The sequence below is a fragment of the Triticum dicoccoides genome, chromosome 2B (genome assembly GCF_002162155.2).
Source record: "Triticum dicoccoides isolate Atlit2015 ecotype Zavitan chromosome 2B, WEW_v2.0, whole genome shotgun sequence".
NCBI classification, from domain to species: domain Eukaryota; kingdom Viridiplantae; phylum Streptophyta; class Magnoliopsida; order Poales; family Poaceae; genus Triticum; species Triticum dicoccoides.
This window is the reverse complement of record NC_041383.1, coordinates 617,675,325-617,686,882: the sequence shown is the minus strand read 5'-3', so window position 1 is coordinate 617,686,882 and position 11,558 is coordinate 617,675,325.

Below are 11,558 nucleotides of genomic sequence, written 5' to 3'. Positions count from 1 at the left end.
ATGAGGCTGCCACAAACACTGCTGAAGCTAATGACCCTATCTTGGCTGAAGATCATGTGGAGCTCGAAGCCGCCGTGAATCCTGAAGCTTCTGTGACGCCGGTCCCCACTGATTGCGCTGTTCCTCCCCCAAGACCTCACTCTATGGAAACGGCTTACAACCGTGATGGGGAATTGGTCACAGTTTGCTGGCCAATCATGGTTCCTCCCACTATTCCCGGTCTGCAATATGACTATCATGTGGAGCAGTGAACATAGGTTCAGAAGCCAAAGCCCAGGCTACCAAGGCTTCTAGGTGCTGCTACATCGCCAGGCTCTTTCAGTGTCAATAGCTTCAGAGCACACAATACCTTCTTTGACAGTGACAAGAATCCATACTCGAAGCCAAAGATCTCTTCAGATTGCTTTTGGAGCCATCGACAGTGCAACTACTACTCCTGTGTCCTCTACAGTCAAGAGAGAATATTTCCTCACATGTGTCTTGATTGTGAAGCTATTGCTGGGCTCCCCTGTCTTGAAGAAGCTCTGGACCGCTTTCGGGATGTTGGTCTTCTGCAATTTTTCACTGCTAAAGAACACTGGAATGGAGAGCTTATGCTGCAGTTCTATGCTACTCTTCACATTCGTGGCTACAATAGGGATCCGAAGACATGGATCCTTGAGTGGATGTCAGGAGATGTGCATCATGAGGCTAAAGGTCAAGACATCATCGAGCTTACCTCCCTGCCCACTCCAGGTGAATTGTATGAGCCTGGTTGTCAGCATCATAGAGAAGGACTACAGAGCATTTTTTAGAGGCCTGATACCAATATGAGTCAGATGCTCAGTATGATGAAGCCATTGCCTCATGATGCAGAATATCACAAGGAATTCTTTGCCAAGGACCTCGAGTACCTGCCCCGCACAGTCTATCATATACTGAGGCATACTCTGTGGCCAATCAATGGACATTCTTCTAAAGCCAAACTTGAAGGCACCATGAAGACTTTGGTATTCTATATTGTCAATGGCATCAGATTCAACTCCTAGGATTTCTTTATGAGACAAATTGCTGCATCTGGGATTGATCTGTTTGGCCTGAAGTTTTATGCTCCATGGGTGATACGCTTGATCAAACTTCATTCTTCGGTCGACTATCAGCCTTCAGCACGCAACCATCTTGTCTTTCTGCCTGAGGTTTATCTGTCAGTTGAAGCCATCTACCCAGAGCCTGCCAAGGAGCCACTATATCTTCATAATGTTGATCATCAAAGCTTCACACAGCCAATAGGAGTTCATGTTCCAAATGTTGTTGTTCCAGCTTATCCTCTGGTGGCAATGTGCGTATGCCTCATCGTGCAAACACTGAAGCCACTTCTAGTACAATTGCGCAAAGGCCTCAGAAGCGTTCTCGTGTACTCAATGACCGAGAGCTTCTTGTGGCCTTACATCAGAAGCAGGACAATCACCACGACTGTCTAAAGCGTCAGATGCAGAGTCTCTTGGTGGATGTCAATCGCATTCAAAACCTGGTGATGTCTACTACACAACCTTCTTCTTGTAGATGTTGTTGGACCTGCAAGTGCACAGGTTTGTAGGACAGTAGAAAATTTCCCTCAAGTGGATGACATAAGGTTTATCAATCCGTAGGAGGCGTAGGATGAAGATGGTCTCTCTCAAACAACCTTGCAACCAAATAACAAAGAGTCTCTTTCGTCCCCAACACACCCAATACAATGGTAAATTCTATAGGTGCACTAGTTCAGCGAAGAGATGAAGATACAAGTGCAAAATAGATAGTACATATAGGTTTTTGCAATCTGAAATTATAAAAACAGCAAGGTAGCAAGCGATAAAAGTGAGCGTAAACGGTATTGCAATGATAGGAGACAAGGCCTAGGGTTCATACTTTCACTAGTGCAAGTTCTCTCAACAATAATAACATAGATAGATCATATAACAAGCCCTCAACATGCAACAAAGAGTCACTCCAAAGCCACTAATAGCGGAGAACAAACGTAGAGATTATGGTAGGGTACGACACCACCTCAAAGTTATCCTTTCGGATCGATCTATAAAAGAGTTCGTACTAGAATAACACCTTAAGACACAAATCAACCAAAACCCTAATGTCACCTAGATACTCCATTGTCACCTAAGTATCCGTGGGCATGATTATACAATATGCATCACACAATCTCAGATTCATCCAACCAACACAAAAGTACTTCAAAGAGTGCCCCAAAGTTTCTACCGGAGAGTCAAGAACGTGTGCCAACCCCTATGCATAGGTTCATGGGCGGAACCCGCAAGTTGGTCACCAAAACATACATCAAGAGGCACATGATATCCCATTGTCACCACAGATAAGCACGGCAAGACATACATCAAGTGTTCTCATAAAAGACTCAATCCGATAAGATAACTTCAAAGGGGAAACTCGATTCATCACAAGAGAGTAGAGGGGGAGAAACATCATAAGATCCAACTACAATAGCAAAGCTCGGGATACATCAAGATCGTGCCATAGAGGGAACACGAGAGAGAACACGAGAGAGAGAGAGATCAAACACATAGCTACTGGTACATACCCTTAGTCCCGAGGGTGAACTACTCCCTCCTTGTCATGGAGAGCGCCGGGATGATGAAGATGGCCACCGGTGATGGATTCCCCCTCCGGCAGGGTGCCGAAACGGGCTCCCGAGAGGTTTTTGGTGGATAAAGAGGCTTTCGGCGGCGGAGCTCCCGATCTATCTTCTGTTCTGGAAGTTTTACGATACGTTATATATGGGTGCAGGGGGTACGTCGGTGAAGCTACGGGGGCCCCACGAGGCAGGGGGCGCGCCCTAGGGGGGTGGGCGCGCCCCCCACCCTCGTGAGCACCTCCCTCATCTCCTGACGTAGGGTCCAAGTCTATCTGGTAGGTTTCCTTCCAAAAATAACTTCTCCAGTTGATTTCGTTCCGTTTTGACTCCGTCTGATATTCCTTTTCCTCGAAACACTAAAATAGGCATAAAACAGCAAATCTGGGCTGGGCCTCCGGTTAATAGGTTAGTCCCAAAAATAATATAAAAGTGGAGAATTAGGCCCAAAATCATTCAAAACACATAGTAATATAGCATGAATGCTTCATAAATTATAGATACGTTGAGACGTATCAAGCATCCCCAAGCTTAATTCCTACTCGTCCTCGAGTAGGTAAATGATAAAAGAAAGAATTTATGAAGTGTGAATGCTAGAAGGTGCACAAGTTTGATCAATGATAATTTCAATCACCCTTTCTAGCATGATAGTATGTCATAACAGTAGTTCATCTCATAAAACTTTTCACGAACTAGTAACAAGCAATTCACATGTCAAAGCATAGACCATAAAATTTCTTGAAAGCTAGCAAACTTCATTCTTAGTCATCAAAACAATTGCAATTCATCTTACTTTCAGGAATAACAAACTCCACATACTCAACTATCATATAGTCTTCTACAATTGCTGACACTCACGCAATACTTGTGGTTATGAAGTTTTAATTAGACACAGAGAAAGATTGGGGCTTATAATGTTGCCTCCAAACGTATTCACCTTTGGGTGATGTCAACAATAATAGTTCATGCTAACATACATCCCATTGGATATATATATATCAGGATCACCCTAACATAGAGTGCTTGCCAAAGGATAAAATGAAAAAGGGCAAGGTGAAGATCACCTTGACTCTTGCATAAAGTAAAAGACATAAAGTAAAAGATAGGCCCTTCACAGAGGGAAGCAGAGGTTGTCATGCGCTTTTAGGGTTGGATACACAAAATCTTAATGCAAAAGAATGTCACTTTATATTGCCCCTTGTATGTGGACCTTTATTATGCAATCCGTCGCTTTTATTACTTCCACGACAAGTTCGTACAAAGCTTGTTTTCTCTGCACTAATAAGTCATGCATATTTAGAGAGCGGTTTTTATTGCTTGCACCGATGACAACTTACTTGAAGGATCTTACTCAATCCATAGGTAGATATGGTGGACTCTCATGGCAAAACTGGGTTTAAGGATATTTGGAAGCACAAGTAGTATCTCTACTTAGTGCAAGGAATTTTGGCTAGCATGAGGGGGAAAGGCAAGCTCAACATGTTTGAATGATCCATGACAATATACTTTAACTGAGATGTGAGAAATCATAACCCATTACGTTGTCTTCCTTGTCCAACATCAACTCTTTAGCATGTCATAACATAATGAGTGCTCACAATTATAAAAGATGTCTATGATAATATATTTATATGTGAAATCTCTCTTCCTTCAATATTCTTTCATGAATTGTTCAAATGACTAGTACAATGCTTGCTAACCGTCAATAAATTTACGACCTCTACTTCTTAGATGTGAAGCCATTACTCCCCATGGAGTAAGAAAATGAAACATATATAATTTCAGACTTATGACATTCAATTCATTCAACCAATTACTCATAAGATATAAGTGAAGCACACGAGTAAAAGACAAACTACTCCAAAAAGATATAAGTGAAGAACAATGAGTAGCTAAATAATTATGTAACTATGTGAAGACTCTCTCTCATAAAAGAATTTCAGATCTTGGTATTGTATTCAAGAAGCAAGCAAAACAAAATAAAATGACATTGCAAGGATAGCACAACTCATGTGAAGAAGCAAAAACTTAGGCTCAACCGATACTAATCGAAAGTTGTTGAAGAGGAAAGGTGGGATGCCTACCGGGGCATCCCCAAGCTTAGATGCTTGAGACTTCTTGAAATATTATCTTGGGGTGCCTTGGGAATCCCCAAGCTTGAACTTTTGTGTCTCCATAATTCCTCTCATATCATGGTTTCTCTTTTTATCAAAAGCTTCATTCACAACAAACTCAACAAGAACTCGTGAGATAGGTTAGTATAAACCAATGCAAAACCTTATCATTTTCTACTGTAACAAATCACTAAAATTATTATTCAACATTTCTTACTAAATGACTCTGCATATTTAATACTCCTATCATCAAATAGAATCATTAAACAAGCAAACATATGCAAACAATGCAACCGTAACAGCAATCTGTCAAAACAGTATAGTCTGTAAAGAATGCAAGATTCATCAAACTTCCCTAACTCCAAAAATTATGAAATAAAATTCCCACTGTAATAAATTTATCAGATCTCAATATTCAAAAAGATTCAATGTTATACCATTCTATTACTTTTCTAGGGAATTTTTGCAACAGCGGTAAACTTTCTGTTTTCAAACAGCAACATGTATACTAGCAAAATAAGCATGACAAAGGCTATCCTTGACTTTTTTTATTGAAACTAAAGATGTAAAACATTATTATAACTAACATCAAGCAAATACTTACAAAATAAAATGACTCTCCAAGCAAAACACATATCATGTGGTGAATAAAAAATATAGCTCCAAGTAAAGTTACCGATGAACAAAGACGAAAGAGGGGATGCCTACCGGGGCATCCCCAAGCTTAGGCTCTTGGTTGTCCTTGGATATTACCTTGGGGTGCCTTGGGAATCCCCAAGATTAGGATCTTTCCACTCCTTATTCCATAGTCCATCGAATCTTTACCCAAAACTTGAAAACTTCAACCACACAAAACTCAACACAAAACTCGTAAGCTCCGTAAGTATAAGAAAATAAAACCACCACTTAGGTACTGTAATGAACTCATTATAAATTCATATTAGTGTAAAACCTACTGTATTTCAAATTCTCTATGGTTCATACCCCCCGATACTACTCATAGATTCATCAAAATAAGCAAACAACACAATGAAAACAGAATCTGTCAAAAACAGAACAGTCTGTAGTAATCTGTATCAAACCTATACTTCTGGAACCCCAAAAATTATGAAATAAATTTATGGACCTGAGAAATTTGTCTATTAATCATCTTCAAAAAGAATCAACCTAAAATCACTCTCCATAAAAAATGGCAGCTAATCTCGTGAGCGCTAAAGTTTCTGTTTTTCACAGCAAGATCATATAAACTTCACCCAAGTCTTCCCAAAGGTTCTACTTGGCACTTTATTGAAACAAAAGCTATAAAACATGATTACTACAGTAGCATAATCATGTGGAAACACAAAAACAGTAAGGATAAATATTGGGTTGTCTCCCAACAAGCGCTTTTCTTTAATGCCTTTTTAGCTAGGCATGATGATGACAATAATGCTCACATAAAAGATAAGAATTGAAACATAACGGGAGCATAATGAAGCATATGAATAGCACATTTAAGTCTAACCCACTTCCTATGCATAGGGATTTTGTGAGCAAACAACTTATGGGAACAATTATCAACTAGCATAGGAAGGCAAAACAAGCATAACTTCAAAACTTTAAGCACATAGAGATGAAACTTGACATTATTGCAATTCCTACAAGCATATATTCCTCCCTCATAATAATTTTCAGTAGCATCATGAATGAATTCAACAATATAACCAGCACCTAAAGCATTCTTTTCATGATCTACAAGCATAGAAAATTTACTACTCTTGACATAAGCAAAATTCTTCTCATGAATAGTAGTGGGAGCAAACTCAACAAAATAATTGTCATGTGAGGCATAATCCAATTGAAAACTAAAATCATGATGACATGTTTCATGGTTATCATTATTCTTAATAGCATACAAGTCATCGCAATAATCATCATAGATAGCAACTTTGTTCTCATAATCAATTGGAACCTCTTCCGAAATAGTGGAATCATCACTAAATAAAGTTGACACTCTTCCAAATCCACTTTCATGTTCATCACAGTAAGATTCAACATCCTCCAAAATAGTGGGATCACTACTTCCTAAAGTTGACAATCTTCCAAACCCACTTTCATCAATATAATCATCATAAATAGGAGGCATGCTTTCATCATAATAAATATTCTCATCAAAACTTGGGGGACAAAAAATATCATACTCATCAAACATAGCTTCCCCAAGCTTGGGACAAACATTAATTCCAGCAAATATATTCTCAAATATTTCATCCTCATCAAATATAGCTTCCCCAAGCTTGGGCCCTTTCATATCATAAGCATAATCATTCTCATCATTAAAAATATTGATAGCACCAATAGTATAGCAAATATCATCAACACAATGAGTAGTAGGAGCAACATCATTTGGGAGGGATACCTTTCTACCTTTGTTGCTCCTTCTTTTCTCTTTCTTCTTCACATTATGTGTGGGTTTAACCTTCCTCTTTGAGCTCCTTATTGATGAGATTGGTTGAATAGAAAGCTCCCCCTCGTTACCTGATTCATCATGAGAAATAATAGGAGGATATTGGGAAGTCTCTTCCCTTTCATTAGTATTCTCATCATCTTCTATTTGCTTTCTTTTCTTTACGTAATTGGCAATATAAGGGTTTTCAATGCAATTCTCCACACAAAACATATAAATATCCTCTAGATCAAAATCAAGAAATCTATCAAGATTAAATTTTGGAATACCCTCGGTTATACATTTCATTTCTTCATAACCCAAAAGAAGGCTAAGCTCTTTATGATGATCAAAGGTAATCAAATTACAATATTTGGAAACGACTTGATCATGAAACAAATAGCATTGGAGCTTTAAATGACCATGTTCATTGCACAGTTCACAAGGGGTACTATAAATATTGAATTTTTCAGCACATTCATCTAGATCTTCTTGCAACAATTTGGTTTCTAAGTACTTATGCCTCTTGCAATATCTATCTTCCCTATTTGGTGTGTACTTACAAACCCAATGCACTCCACAAAAATTGACATGTTTATAGGAGACATTTTCATCATAACTAGTGCAATCATCATTAGCATCATGGATATTCAGAGAATTCGTACTAACAACATTGCAATCATGCTCATCATTCAAATATTTAGTGCCAAACAATTTAGAGATTTCTTCTTCTAGCACTTGAGCACAATTATCCTTTCCATCATACTCACGAAAGATATTAAAAAGACGAAGCGTATGAGACAAACTCAACTCCATTTTTTAGTTTTCTTTTATATACTAAGCTAGTGATAAAACAAGAAACAAAAAGATTCGATTGCAAGATCTAAAGATATACCTTCAAGCACTCACCTCCCCGGAAACGGCGCCAGAAAAGAGCTTGATGTCTACTACACAACCTTCTTCTTGTAGACATTGTTGGGCCTGCAAGTGCACAGGTTTGTAGGACGGTAGCAAATTTCCCTCAAGTGGATGACCTAAGGTTTATCAATCTGTAGGAGGCGTAGGATGAAGATGGTCTCTCTCAAACAACCCTGCAACCAAATAGCAAAGAGTCTCTTGTGTCCCCAACACACCCAATACAATGGTAAATTGTATAGGTGCACTAGTTCAGCGAAGAGATGAAGATACAAGTGCAAAATAGATAGTAGATATAGGTTTTTGTAATCTGAAATTATAAAAACAGCAAGGTAGCAAGCGATAAAAGTGAGTGTAAATGGTATTGCAATGATAGGAAACAAGGCCTAGGGTTCATACTTTCACTAGTGCAAGTTCTCTCAACAATAATAACATAGATAGATCATATAACAAGCCCTCAACATGCAACAAAGAGTCACTCCAAAGCCACTAATAGCGGAGAACAATCATAGAGATTATGGTAGGGTACGAAACCACCTCATAGTTATTCTTTCGGATCGATCTATAAAAGAGTTCATACTAGAATAACACCTTAAGACACAAATCAACCAAAACCCTAATGTCACCTAGATACTCCATTGTCACCTCAAGTATCTGTGGGCATGATTATACAATATGCATCACACAATCTCAGATTCATCCAACCAACACAAAAGTACTTCAAAGATGCCCCAAAGTTTCTACCGGAGAGCCAAGAACGTGTGCCAACCCCTATGCATAGGTTCATGGGCGGAACCCGCAAGTTGGTCACCCAAACATACATCAAGAGGCACATGATATCCCATTGTCACCACAGATAAGCACGGCAATACATACATCAAGTGTTCTCATAAAAGACTCAATCCGATAAGATAACTTCAAAGGGGAAACTCAACTCATCACAAGAGAGTAGAGGGGGAGAAACATCATAAGATCTAACTACAATAGCAAAGCTTGGGATACATCAAGATCGTGCCATAGAGGGAACACGAGAGAGAGGGATAAAACACATAGCTACTGGTACATACCCTCAGCCCCGAGGGTGAACTACTCCCTCCTTGTCATGGAGAGCGTCGGGATGATGAAGATGGCCACCGGTGATGGATTCCCCCTCCGGCAGGGTGCCGGAACGGGCTCCTGAGAGGTTTTTGGTAATAACAGAGGCTTGCAGCGGCGGAGCTCCCGATCTATCTTCTGTTCTGGAAGTTTTACGATATGTAGGTATATATGGGTGCAGGGGGTACGTCGGTGGAGCTACGGGGGGCCCACGAGGCAGGGGGCGCGCCCTAGGGGGTGGGCACGCCCCCCACTCTCGTGAGCACCTCCCTCATCTCTTGACGTAGGGTCCAAGTCTATCTGGTAGGTTTCCTTCCAAAAATAACTTCTCCAGTTGATTTCTTTCCGTTTTGACTCCGTCTGATATTCCTTTTCCTCGAAACACTGAAATAGGCATAAAACAGCAAATCTAGGCTGGGCCTCCGGTTAATAGGTTAGTCCCAAAAATAATATAAAAGTGGATTATAAGGCCCAAAATCATTCAAAACACATAGTAATATAGCATGAATGCTTCATAAATTATAGATACGTTGGAGACGTATCACCTGGCCACCAAGAACTCATTTGTTGCCCATGAAAACGCATGGCTGTCCTGGAAGAGCCTCACTCTGCTATGTTTTGAAGATGATCTTCGAGCAGATGGCTTCACCGAGGGCTTCAAGTTTGATTCCAGGCCTCCACCAAATGCAAGCTGGCACCACACTCCCTCTCTTGAAGATTATGAGTATTCATCTTCGACTGCAACTGTTGTTGCGAATGTCATCAATGAAGAAGACGACGCCACTTCACCGACCATGGCTCCACTACATCTCGACACTACACCAGGCCCTTCTGCACCACCAAACTCCAACGTCGACCCTGCTCCTTCTGGGAACGAGTAGATGCTCTAAGTCTTCAAACCTTTTTGGTCATTACTGACAAAAGGGGGTGAATCATATGTGTTGATAGTCTTCAAGCGGGTCCCTATGGGTGGTTGCATTATTTCGCCAAGTATTTACAACTCTCGTCTTTTGATACATTTGGTTCCTTGAGTTATAACTCTTAAACTCGATGGTCGTCTGCTACTTTTTTCAGCTATTCTGTGATGCGATGATAAATTCCACATGAAGTCATTTTGCATATGTCCATTTTCCATTATGCATATCATTATCTTCATTATCTACTTATATGCATAGCGTATTGTCTTCACACTTTGAAGATGGCCTCCACAAAGCAAAACCTGCCATGTGCATTTGTATTCAAAAGTAAATCATTTATATGCACATCTTCCGGGGGAGCCTCGTCATATGTATGAAAACAATACTCACAACACTAAAATTTCACATACTTTTATCCCCGTTGAAAACTTCAACCAGTTTGTCATCAATCACCAAAAAGGGGGATATTGTAAGTGCATCTAGTGCCACCCCTAGTTGGTTTTCGAGTATTGACAACAAACTTGGTTGAGGGATTAATGTGTTTGTGAGAATTGCAGGATAAGACAGGTAGTAATCCCATATTGATTCGGTTTACCTACAAGAGATGACCCCTAAAAATGTGTGAAGACATTAAAGACAATTTTGGTCTGTGAAGATATTCACATTGAAGACTATGACAAGAGAAGACATCGCATGAAGACTATGGAGTGCGAAGACATAGTTGTTTCGTAGTTCCTTTTCTTCTTTGTTGAGTCATAGGAACCACCGTACTGTTAAGTGGGGTCCAAGTAAACAAACTAAGAGTGACTGATTTGATGCTCAACCAAATCCTATGTCTTCGAGCGAAGACAATGAGAGAAAATCTTATCCAGAGCTAGATGAGTTAGCTTTACGTATAACCCAAGTCAAGCTGCCGCATGTGTTTGAAATCCTCCAGCCGGTTAGGCGTCACGTTCTGAGCATCCAAGAGTCATTGTGGATTGCCAGTGAACAAAGTCTGTGAAGGTTTGGAAGTATCACTTGAAGACTTACCAGACTGATTGGGCGAGGACTATGTGTTCTTAGCTCAAGGGGAATAAGGTGAAGATGCGGTCTTCTGAGTTCAATCTCAGCCTCCCTAACTAGACGTACAGTTGTCACAACAACTGGAACTGGTCCAACAAATCCCTTGTCCTCTCCGAGCAACTGGTTCTATCCCTCCTCTCTCTTTACTTATTGTTTCTCTTCGTGAAGTCTTAGCCCATTTGCATGATCATATTGACTTCACTGAGTCAAGACTGTTTACTGTTTGGCTTCATACTATCTTCCATCCTGATCTTTACTACCTAACTGTTGATAGTCTTCGCGCTTTCACTTTGTTGCTTACTTGACTACGGCTTGTCTAGTGTAGTCTACCTTCCGCTGCATATCAATAGGTTCATTTCTATTGTTTGTCTTCAAAGCACCCATGTTTCGAAGACTTCCATAAAAAT